Source organism: Eptatretus burgeri, chromosome 3 (assembly GCF_056783735.1).
Source record: "Eptatretus burgeri isolate ZD-2024b chromosome 3, Ebu_testis_v1, whole genome shotgun sequence".
Taxonomy (NCBI): Eukaryota; Metazoa; Chordata; class Myxini; order Myxiniformes; family Myxinidae; genus Eptatretus; species Eptatretus burgeri.
Genome location: NC_140963.1, coordinates 81,917,608 through 81,930,674, shown reverse-complemented (window position 1 = coordinate 81,930,674; position 13,067 = coordinate 81,917,608). Strand labels below are relative to the sequence as shown.

The 13,067-nt window shown below is 40.9% G+C and overlaps 1 long non-coding RNA gene and 1 pseudogene across 1 annotated transcript in view; both read left to right on the top strand.

The window, feature by feature from the left end:
• LOC147030308 (uncharacterized) overlaps positions 1-8,281 on the top strand; it is an 82,102-nt gene extending 73,821 nt beyond the window's left edge. The window contains exon 3 of the long non-coding RNA XR_015055770.1: positions 7,388-8,281. This is a non-coding gene — a long non-coding RNA (uncharacterized LOC147030308). The remainder of the gene's footprint in view (positions 1-7,387) is intronic.
• A 4,211-nt stretch (positions 8,282-12,492) lies between these two features.
• LOC147030307 (signal recognition particle RNA) lies at positions 12,493-12,633 on the top strand (annotated as a pseudogene).
• The last annotated feature ends 434 nt before the right edge of the window (positions 12,634-13,067 follow it).

The following is a 13,067-nucleotide window of genomic DNA, read 5'->3' as shown; positions in this document are numbered from 1 at the left end:
TTGGACGATAGACAGTACTTTTCATCTTTGGACGATAGACAGTACTTTTCATCTTTGGATGGTTGACAGCACTTTTCATCTTTGGACGATAGACAGTACTTTTCATCTTTGGAGGATAGACAGTACTTTTCATCTTTGGACGATAGACAGTACTTTTCATCTTTGGACGATAGACAGTACTTTTCATCTTTGGACGATATACAGTACTTTTCATCTTTGGACGACAGACAGTACTTTTCATCTTTGGATGGCAGACAGCACTTTTCATCTTTCGATGTTAGACAACACTTTTCATCTTTGGACGATAGACAGTACTTTTCATCTTCGGATGGCAGACAGCACTTTTCATCTTTGGACGATAGACAGTACTTTTCATCTTTGGATGTTTGACAGTACTTTTCATCTTTGGACGATAGACAGTACTTTTCATCTTTAGATGTTAGACAGTACTTTTCATCTTTGGACGATAGACAGTACTTTTCATCTTTGGATGGCAGACAGCACTTTTCATCTTTAGATGTTAGACAGTACTTTTCATCTTTGGATGATGGACAGCACTTTTCATCTTTGGACGATAGACAGCACTTTTCATCTTTAGATGTTGGACAACACTTTTCTCTTTGGACGATAGACAGCACTTTTCATCTTTAGATGTTAGACAGCACTTTTCATCTTTAGATGTTAGACAGCACTTTCCATCTTTCGATGTTAGACAGCACTTTTCATCTTTTGATATTAGACAACACCTTTCGTCTTTGGATGATTGACAGTACTTTTCATCTTTCGACGGTAGACAGCACTTTTCATCTTTGGACGGTAGACAGCACTTTTCATCTTTGGACGATAGACAGTACTTTTCATCTTTGGACGATAGACAGTACTTTTCATCTTTGGACGATAGACAGTACTTTTCATCTTTGGACGATAGACAGTACTTTTTCTTCTTTGGATGGCAGACAGCACTTTTCATCTTTGGATGATAGACAGTACTTTTAACCTTTGGATGGTGGACAGTACTTTTCATCTTTGGACGATAGACAGTACTTTTCATCTTTGGACGATAGACAGTACTTTTCATCTTTGGACGATAGACAGTACTTTTCATCTTTGGATGGTAGACAGCACTTTTCATCGTTAGGTGTTAGACAGCACTTTTCTTCTTTGGACGATAAACAGCACTTTTCATCTTTGGATGGTAGACAACACTTTTCATCTTTGCACGATAGACAGCATTTTTCATCTTTAGATGTTAGACAGTACTTTTCATTTTTGGACGATAGACAGTACTTTTCATTTTTGGATGATAGACAGTACTTTTCGTCTTTGGACGATAGACAGTACTTTTCATTTTTGGACGATAGACAGTACTTTTCATCTTTGGACGATAGACAGTACTTTTCATCTTTGGACGATAGACAGTACTTTTCATCTTTGGACGATAGACAGTACTTTTCATCTTTGGACGATAGACAGTACTTTTCATCTTTGGACGATAGACAGTACTTTTTCGTCTTTAGATGTTAGACAACACTTTTCATCTTTGGACGATAGACAGCACTTTTCATCTTTGGATGGTAGACTGCACTTTTCATATTTTGATGGTAGACAGCACTTTTCATCGTTAGATGTTAGACAGCACTTTTCATCTTTAGATGTTAGACAACACTTTTCATCTTTGGACGATAGACAGCACTTTTCATCTTTGGACGATAGACAGCACTTTTCATCTTTTGATGTTAGACAACACTTTTCATCTTTGGACAGGATACAGCACTTTTGATCTTTTGACGGTAGACTGCACTTTTCAACTTTGGATGGTGGACTATACTTTTGCTCTCTGCACTCCAAACCACACTTCTGCTTTCTGGACACTGGCCTGCATGACCTTTTCTCTCTGAGTCTTTTTGCCGGAGATGATGATAGTCCTCGGTAAGTGGATATCTCTCCAACTTGTGAGCTATCGACAATTTGCACAGGTAACGTAAGCCCTTTTCAAACCAAACCGCCCGGTCCAGCGGAGGCTTAACTTGGCCATCCTCAATCAAACGCTGATACATCATCTCACCGACTTGCCGCATTCTCGAAGCATCTATATACTGTGTGATATTGAACTGTCCAGATGCGTTCGTGACCAGGGGCATGCTACCTGTGCGCTGCAATCACACCCTGTAGGCCGCAGCTCCGAGTCGTCGTAAACAAAGCTCGCCTTTGTTTACGATAGCTGCATAACATTCTAAATCAGTGACATTTGAAGATTCTATTAGGAAAAGTGAGAGGCGTGCGTATTTATCGCGCATCAGAATTCAGGCCGCGGCAATAATGCGTCTGAGCACTTGAGAGCTCCCATCAGCACGGCGAGAAAATAAAATGAATTCCCGAGTAGGATGAAGAGAGGGAGAGCTAATAAAAAGGGTGCCAGTGTTTCTGCGTAGTTATTGCAAAAACGCGTGTGAAATGAAACAGACACGGCGAGTGCCTTTAGTGTAAGGGTCGGACACGTCTGCACGAACCCCCAGCTAGCCGTGGAAAATACTTTACGATTATAACGCTTTGCTTCTCAAAAAATGCTTCCTGGCCTGGAAATCCGACTTTATGTTCTCGCTTCACACCACGACGTCTACGTGTCGTGCCTTTTCAACCTTAGGTTCTGCATGTATATACAAGGTTCGTCACCCGATCAATATCAGGTTATTTAAACTTCACTAAACCATCAAGAAGATTGATGCTTAAAGCTGAAACAAAAACTAACTCGGAAGTGCATCACAAAAATGTTTGGCCAAATGTACAAGTGCGCAACGGCAATGCTTACAAAATCACAAGCTCGTCAAACACTTGGAATATGTCCTTAAAACCTAACAAATCTCACACTTTCTCTCTCTATCTCTCTCGAAAAGGACTGTCTGGGAAAAACTCATATCTACTATATTAACAATCCTCTTGAAGAAGTTCAGTCATTCAAACTCCAAGGTCTCACTTTCAACCATGATATTTCTTGGACAAACCGTGTTTCAAAGAGTTGGCCTGCAAAGCCTTGACTGTATGTATACAAAAAATAACAAGAAAAGGCACTTGGTGGAATGCATACCTCTGCCACGTAATTTCGAATCCGCAAGAACATATCAGGCCCAATACATTTTTGAAACATCATGGTGATCTTGCTATGTATTGTTTTTGACCCGATATCAATGGTGAAGAATCAGTTCATCCTTGTCACACACGGAACCTGTACACAAAATTTCATCCGGATGCATCCACAACTTTTTGAGATATCCTGTACACAGACAGATAAACAGACAGAGAGGGGTGAAAACATAACCTCCTTCATCTTCGTGTGTGGAGGTAATTAAATAATTTTCGTATCCAGATCAGGATTCGGATCTTCACCAAAAGGAAACCAATTCGTCGAGGTCACATACCTAACCTGTCCGCCAAGTTTCATCCGAATCCATTCACAACTTTCTGAGATATCATGATGTATATTAGTTTAGTCGTATCTCACAATGGTGAAGAATCACTTCAAAAATTCTAGTAGTTGGATCCGGATCCTGCTTTTCACCAAAATTTAATCAGTCTGTCCTTGTCACACATCCAACCTGCCTGCCAAATTTCATCTGGAACGGTCTACAACTTTTTGAGACATCCTACACACAGACAGACAAACAAGAAGAAGACGTCGTACAGAGCACGATACTTGCAAAGTCCATAAAATAAATTTTACCTTAAAAATAATTGGTGGTTGAATTCAATGACCAAATATGCAACTCCTCTTCAAATTTCAAGTGAATCAGATGAAAATTGACAATTTTTGAAATTTGGCCTATGTGGACCTCCAAAATAATTGGTGGTTGAATTCAGTGACCTCAAATATATAACTTCTTCAAATTTCAAGTCAATCGGATGAAAATTGAGGATTTTAGAAACACCCCCTTAGTTGTTGCCCTTTTGCCTATGTTGACCATTTGCTTCATGTTGACCTTAAAAATAATTGGTTGGTTGACTTCAGTGACATGAAGAATAAACCCTCTTCAAATTTCAGGTCAATCGGGTGAAAATCGAGGATTTTAGAAATACCACTTTAGTTGTTGACCTTAGGCCGATGTTGACCTTTTGGTCCATGTTGACCTCAGAAGCAATTTGCTGGTTGAATTCATTGATCTGGAATATAAATCCTCTTCAAATTTCAAGTCAATCGGATGAAAATTGAGGATTTTAGAAATACCAGCCGAATTGTTGACCTTGGGCTATGTTGACCATTTGGTTCATGTTGACCTCAAAAATAAATGGATTATTGAATTCATTGACATGAAATGTATATCCTCTTCAAATTTCAAGTCAATCGGATGAAAATTGAGGATTTTGACGAACAGACAGACAGACAGAATAACAAAAAGCTAAGTTGTTGACCTATGTTGACCATTTGACCTTTTGACTGCAAAAACAATAAGCTTCTTCCTTGTGACAAACTCTACCATGTGGTGAAGTTTCGTGAAGATAGGTTTAAAATTGAGACCTGTAGGCGACAAACAAACAAACAAGCAGTCATAGACTGGTACTTACGAAATCGTCAACTTGACCTCTGACCTTGTCTAATAAAAGCTGTCTCTGGAGAAGGTAGTGACGCAAACCAGAAGTTTCTATGATGATTCTGTACCAAACCATCAAAAATCGAATGTTTTGGATGTTTGACCTCACTTTGACCTTTGACCGATTTTGACCAAAATATAATCAGCGCTAGCCACCACCCTTCTGAATCACATGGTGTAATTTGACTTTGGTAGCTTCTTCTGTTCTCGAGTTATCATTTTTTGGATGTTTGACCTCACTGTAACCTTGACCTTTGACCGATTTTGACCAAAATCTAATCAGCACTAGCCATCACCCTCCTGAATCACGTCGTATCATTTGACATTGGTAGCTTCTTCCGTTCTCGAGTTATCTGCACCAAACCATCAAAAATCGAATATTTGACCTCACTATGACCTTGACCTTTGACCAATTTTGACCAAAATATAATCAGCACTAGCCATCACCCTCCTGAATCACGTGGTGTTATTTGACATTGGTAGCGTCTTCCGTTCTCGAGTTATCGTGCCGACAAACAAACAAACAGAAATGGAAGTCATCAATATACTTACGAAATCTTTAGATTTCTTAAGTAACAAACAAGCAGTCATAGACTGGTACTTGCGAAATCGTCAACTTGACCTCTGACCTTGTCTCATAAAAGTTGTCTCTCGAGAAGGTAGCGACGCAAACCAGAAGTTTCTACGATGATTCTGTACCAAACCATCAAAAATCGTAACGTCGACCGAAGCAAAAATCTCCATTTCTCCACGCAATTATTTTATATTATTTTATCAAAGTCACAAAACCGTAATATTCGGCCATCCACCAACAATCTTTACATAATCTGACGGCTTAGAGAGTCAGGCATGCGACGATAACCTTTATTGGGATAAAACATTAGTTTTAAACACCATCTTTATCGAAAACACCGTCAGCGCGCACACGGAAAACATTTACGTGATCAACGCCGCCTCTGCTCAAGTGCACTGCACCACGTGACGACCCGTGACTCGGCGAGTGCAATATTTGTTATACAATCTTAAAACGTCTCCAAAACATCCGATTTTTACCAGAATTTCGACAACCGAGTTTTAAGCATCCTAAGCGATCGCAAAAACCGAAGACAAAATTAAAATCGAAGTTAAAACGAACTCGTAACGTCGAGCGAAGCAAAAATCCCCATTTCTCCACGCAATTATTTTATATTATTTTATCAAAGTCACAAAACCGGATTATTCGGCCATCCACCAACAATCTTTACATAATCCGACGGCTCAGCGAGTCAGGCATGCGACGATAATCTTTATTGGGATAAAAAATGACTTTTAAACACCATCTTTATCGAAAACACCGTCAGCGCGCACACAGAAAACCTTTACCTGACTCAACGACGCGTCTGCTCAAGCGCACTGCATCATGTGACGACCCATGACGCGCGAGAAATATTTTTTATACAATCTTAAAACGTCGCCAAAACATCCGATTTTTACCAGAATTTCGACAACCGAGTTTTATGCGTCCTAAGCGATCGCAAAAACCGAAGACAAAATTAAAATCGAAGTTAAAACGAACTCGTAACGTCAACCGAAGCAAAAATACTCCATATCTCCACGTGAATTTACGGAATTATGTTTGACCTCACTGTGACCTTGACCTTTGACCGATTTTGACCAAAATCTAATCAGCGCTAGCCATCACCCTCCTGAATCACGTGGTGTAATTTGACATTGGAAGCTTCTTCCATACTCGAGTTATCGTGCCTACAAATAAACAAACAAGCAGTCATAGACTGGTACTTACGAAATCGTCAACTTGACCTCTGACCTTGTCAAATAAAAGCTGTCTCTAGAGAACGTAGCGACGCAAACCAGAAGTTTGAACAATGATTCTGTATCAAACCATCAAAAATCGTACCATCGACCGAAGCAAAAATCTCCATTTCTCCACGCAATTATACCTTAACGTAACTCAACGACGCGTCTGCTCGAGCGCACTGCATCATGGGACGACCCGTGATGCGTCGAGTGAAATATTTTTTTATACAATCTTAAAACGTCTCCAAAACATCCGATTTTTACCAGAATTTCGACAACCGAGTTTTAAGCGTCCAAAGCGATCGCAAAAACCGAAGACAAAATTAAAATCAAAAATATACGGGATGGTTTTGACCCCAAAATAGGTATTTTCTCTCTTCTCCGAAACTACACACACAACTTCGATGAAACTTGACCACAACCTTCATCACCCATGATCTACCAAAGCTTATCTACATAAAAACCTGCACTCAAGGGGGTCTGTGGGTGGGGGGGGGAGTTGGGGGTGGGGGTAGGTGTTGACCCCCCAAAATAGGTATTTTCTTTCTTGTTGGAAACTACACACACGATTTTGATTAATTTTGACAACATTCTTTTCCCGTGCCGTATCAAAGTGTATTGACTGCATCAAAATCTGTTCTCATTAGGGAATCTAAGGGGGGGGGGGTCTGACCCCCAAAATAGGTATTTGCTCTCTTCTCCAAACTACACACAGAATTTCAATGAAACTTGACCACAACCTTCATCACCATTGATGTACCAAAGTTTGTTCACGGCATTAAAAAATTTCAGGGTCGAAGGGAGGTCTGTGCAGGGTTTGAGTGACTGTTGCTCCTGATCCAGGTGAGCTTCAGGACAGGTGGTCCTATTTTTACCTCCGCCACCGAAGATGAAGGAGGTTATGTTTTCACCCCTCTCTGTCTGTTTGTTTGTAACGAGCAAAATCGAAGATTTTTCAAGTGTATTGGTCAGTTGATTTTCTTATTCTGTCTGTTTGTTGCCAACAGGTCACAATTTCAAATCCGATCTTCACGAAACTTCACCACATGGTAGAGTTTGCCATAAGGAAGACGCCTGTTGTTTTTGAGGTCAAAAGGTCAGCAGAGGCCAAAGGTCAACAACTTCGGTGAGATTTCTAAGTTGCTCAATTTTCATCCGATTGACTTGAAATTTGAAGAGGATATACATTTCATGTCAATGAATTCAACGAGCCATTTATTTTTGAGGTCAACATAAACCAAAAGGTCAACATAGGCTCAAGGTCAACAACTAGGGTGGTGATTCTAAAATCCTCAATTTTCCTCCGATTGACTTACAATTTGAGGATTTATACTTCATGTCACTGAAGTCAACCAACCAATTATTTTTAAGGTCAACATGAACCAAATGGTCAACATAGTCAAAAGGGCAACAACTAAGGTGGTATTTCTAAAATCCTCAATTTTCATCCGATTGACTTGAAATTTGAAGAGGATTTATATTCCAGGTCAATGAATTCAACCAGCAAATTGTTTCTGAGGTCAACATGGACCAAAAGGTCAACATCGGCCTAAGGTCAACAACTGAGGTGGTATTTCTAAAATCCTCGATTTTCATCCGATTGACCTGAAATTCGAAGAGGGTATACATTTCTGGGCACTGAATTCAACGAATGAATTCCTTTTTAGATCAACATGGACCAAAAGGTCAACTAAGATGGTATTTCTAAATCCTCGATTTTCATCCAATTGACTTGAAATTTTAAGAGGAGTTGCATATTTGGTCACTGAATTCAACCAACAATTATTTTTGAGGTCAAATTTGTTTTATGGATTTGCAAGTATCGTGCTCTGCACGAAGTCTTCTTCTTGTTTGTCTATCTGTCTGTCTGTCTGTCCGCACCAGAACTTTCATGTTTTTCTCCGCAACTGCTTGGCGGATTGAGACAAATTTTCGCCATTGCTGTGACTACTCATGTGGATTGTTTTAATGATAATTATGACGTTATAGCTCACGTGGTGTGGCAGCCATATTGGAAAAATGGAAAAACTTTGGGCCTCTGTATTTCTGAAGCTGCACCAAGGACAAAAATTGAGACTTAGCACCGAGCAAGTACTCCTTATGTGGAATGAGGGTGATTTTTATGACATCATAGGTGCCTTCATTATGACGTCATAATTGCAGATGTGGAATGCTACATCCGATCAGTATGAAAATTTTTGAGGGTCATCTCAGGATAAAATGGTCCACAGAACAAAATTTCATGACATCATCGGTCATGTGATTTGACAGCCATATTGTTTTAGAAAACAAACCTTCAGGAATCTTCTACTCTGAAGTGGCTGAACAGATCGAGGTGGAACTTTACACGTACGATCACCTGTCCATGAGGAACAAAAGGTTCACACATATGATGTCATAAGTCACATGGCTTGGCAGCCATATTGGATGTACCCTAAAAGCTATAAAATACACCACAAAATCAAAGTCCTGGCGAGGGTTTGCAATCTCTGATTGCTCTTTTTCTTTTACTTTGAATAAGTATTCTGATATCTGTGGAATTTGTTTTTCATTTGGAAGCTGTGGGTTAAAATGTGTAAATCAAGCTGGAAAAAGTCTGATTTAATGCAATTTAATTCCAGCCTATAAGGCAACCAAAGGTGAAAATTTTGAAAGGGGGTGTAGACTTTCTATAGGCACTGCACATGCAGAGAATTGCCTTGTGGGGATGGGGTGGGAGAAGGTGATTGTGCCCATCACCTGACCCTGTGTACCTCCAGCACTTATGTAAAATTTGGTGGAAATTTGCCAAGGGGTATGGAATTGCATAGAAATCAACGAAAAGGCTTCACACATGCACTCATACACCAATCACCCATATAATATGCAGGATATTGTGACATTTGTGAACCCTCGGCAAGAAACGAATCACCAACACATTGGGTAAATTTAGTTACGTCTGATAGTACTTTTCTGTTTAGCACTTAACAATATGCTGTATTTATGTGGATTGATGTGCCTTGTGACTGTTAGTTGAAGTACATGTTCTTTTCTCTTCACATTCTGGACTTGAGCCATTTCTCACATGCCACGCACGGACTCTCCACAACAGCCCAAGGTGCAAGTTCACGCATATGTGGCAGAAAGCAATCAATCCTATTACACGCAGACTGGCCACGAGAGCCCCGGGTGTGAGTTCGCACGCACGCGGCAGAAAGCGACAAATCGTCTTGAAGTGACACGCACGTAGGACCTCCCCTTTCCCGAAATCTTCGTGGGTCAGCCAATGACGAGCTATTACCAAGCAGAGCGGAAGGTGGGGAGGGGGAAAAAGGGTTATAAATATCTGACCTACACAGAAGTGTAGTGTGCGTGTGGGAGGCTCCATGCGTTCACTTCACTATCCCGCTGTGTATTCACTTAACTAGTGCAGGGTGCATGTTTGCTTCATTCGTTGTGTGTGTGTGTGTGTGTGTGTGTGTGTGTGTGTGTGTGTGTGTGTGTGTGTGTGTGTGTGTGTGTGTGTGTGTGTGTGTGTGTGTGTGTGTGTGTGTGTGTGTGTGTGTGTGTGTGTGTGTGTGTGTGTGTGTGTGTGGGGTTCACTTTATTATTTTTCTCTGTCTTCCTGGCACCTCTTTCTCTCTTTCTTTCCTTTTTCTCACTTCGCTTCGCTTCACCTCTTTCCGTTCATTAGCTTCACCTGACTCTTTCGTTTCCTGTCACCTGCTCCTTTCAATACATTTTGCGTCCTTCTTGTCTCTGCACACCCACGCACCCTTTTGCTTCATGCCCCAATGCATCTTCGCTTGAACCTGGTTACATCACCTCGTTGCCTGGTGTACAAGTGCACAATGAGCGAAGGTGCCGGTACCTCTCCTCACCTCATCACCAGACGTTCTCCCGCTACAATCTGCCTCATACCATTGCATGCAGCCATCTGTACTAGTGGGAGCTTAGAGGGAATGCAAGCGGAGCACTATCACGTGCAGTCACCCGTACCATTGGACACTCTGAGTGGATGCAAATGGAGTGGAGGAGGAAGCATGAGGAGGTGGATCGAAGGACCATCAGGCCTGACTATTGGGCAGTGGAAACGCAGGTGTGTGGAGACCCGCAATAAACCCCAACTACTTCTTTCTCACTTCTACCTCTTTTTACCCCTCCTCCAATCTTTCACTTCTTTGGATGTTTGGATCCATTAAAGTGCTAAAGTGCTTACGAGGGCGGGTACGTCGCGTGGAAGTAATGGGAATGTTATACATGCTATAAATACTTGCCTCTAAACACTTGCTTGCCTGTCATTGTGAATACTTCCCCAAATACAAACTTGAAACTGCTTTGATTGCGACATAGCGTGCCTGAAGGTCATTGACCCAGAGTTTATTGACCTCTGATAGATAATAGGGTGTGGCGCGTATCACTGGTTCGCTCAGCCAATTCATATCCATTGTACAGCCACCGGCAAGGTTCTCCATTTTCCTCGATCATCCTACAGGTACGGTCAACCGACCCTGGGCGTAAAGATCCTGCTAGGGGTGAGGGTTGTAGATGGCATCTGTGGTCTTTGAATATATGCCTCGGACTCGGAGTTATCTGAGAGCAGCACAGTCCGTCACAATATATTGCTGTGGAAATGACCCGAGAGGGTGAAGATGCTTCGTATAGGAGTTATTTTCTTAGTTTATGTCTCAGCATCTAAGTGCAACGTAAGTAATTGTGATGTAAGAAATATGTCGCTTATGTCATAGTTAGAGGACATTTACCTATTCCTATGTCTGTTTCTAAAATTATCTAAAATAAAAGTGGCCAGGATTATATAAATAAGTCGACTCCATCATGCTCTTCTCGCTGAAGAAAGCTGCATAAAGCAACTCTGAAAAGCGACACAAGGGCTTTTCAGCCTCGGTGGTGCGCGTTTCTGTCTTCGCTGTCGCTGACGACTTGCCAATAAGCAAGGAAACTGTCCACAACTTTTTGAAATATTGTGGTCGATATTGTTTTTGGCAGTATCCTTCAATTGTGAAAAATCACTTTTAAAATTCTCCAATCCAGATCTTTACCAAAATCTAATCTATTTGTCGTCGTCACACACTTATCCTGTGCCTCAAGTTTCAAACGAATCCATCCAAAACTTTTTCAGATATTCTGCTCTACATCATTTTTGGCTTTTTCTCTCAATGATAAAGAATCACTTAAAAAATAATAGTGTGCAGGTCTTCACCAAAATCTAATCAATTCGCCCTTGTTACACAACCAACCAGTCCACCAAGTTTTGTCTGAATCCGTCCATAACTTTTTGCGATATCCTGCTAAGAAACAAACAGACAGATAAAGCGGAGAATACATAACCTCCGTCCACCTTCGGAGGTGAAGGTAACCAAGGGGGACACAGCGGGACAGTTGCTGCAAAGTATCCTCACTTTCAACTTTTTTACTCTCCCTTTTTGGTATCCAGGTGAAAATAAATTGTGTGCAAAAAAAGATTACAAGATCCAAGCATGAACTTCCAAGAGATATGTATAATGAATAACAATGAAGCCCTTCAAGTTGATATCTCCAAAATTCGAGACTATTTGTGCCAATACCCCATGAACCAAGGCAAAGAACGATGAGTGGAGGTACTGAGAAGAACAAGGAAAAGAATAACGGCTGGAGAACTGGCACGACACGAAGGTCTCTCAGCAGAGGAAGAGATCATAAGAGTCATCAAAAGCGTTCTGAACCAGCTCCAGCAGGAAATGGTTCAGCGATTCACTCGACCAAAGGAACTCAATGAAAAGTTTGGCTTTTTACTCGACATCAGAAATGTCATAGAGAACAAGAACTCAGCGGCTCTCCCTCTTAAACAAAACTGCACAACTCTAAAGAATTTCTATCACACTGATTTGGATGGAGTCGAACTCCACATAGAGACCTGGACTGCAGGATTGCTTCTAGAAACCCGTCGTGACAGTTCACCACACACTCCTTTTGAACTGCTTTCGTTCATTGTGTCGTACGGTGAAGATGTTCCCAGATACGTATGTTTGTTGCATTAAAAATCCTTCTTTCAACATATATATATATATATATATATATATATATATATATATATATATATATATATATATATATATATATATATATATATATTACCGGGCGTAGTGGTGTGCGCCTGTAATCCAGCTACTCGGAGGCTTGGGTTGGAGGATCGCTTGATGACGGGAGCTCTGCACTGGGCCGTGCTATGAGAGGGTGCAGAGCAGCCCGGAATCATGATGAAACCCAATCCTTATCCCTGTGTTGTAAAAGGTGACCAGGATTGCGTCAGGAAGGGCATCCGGCATAAAACCTATGCCAAATCAGTATGCGGATCATAACGGATGATCTGCTGTGGCGACCCCTAACAGGAGCAGCCAAAAGACGAACAACAACATTTATATATATATATATATATATATATATATATATATATATATATATATATATATATATATATATATATATATATATATGTATGTGTGTGTGTGTGTGTGTCAATCGCAAGCTGCAAATGGTCATTCAGTCAATTAAAGCTGATCCTCATGCACCTGAGGGTGTCAATGGGACAAGCTTGCCTCAGTGATCTGGCTCCTTCTCTCCGTAGAACGGGAGACAGCAGAAAAGGTCAACTTTGACGAAGTCATTGATCACTTTGCAGCAGTTAAGTGTTTGTGTGTGTATGTATGT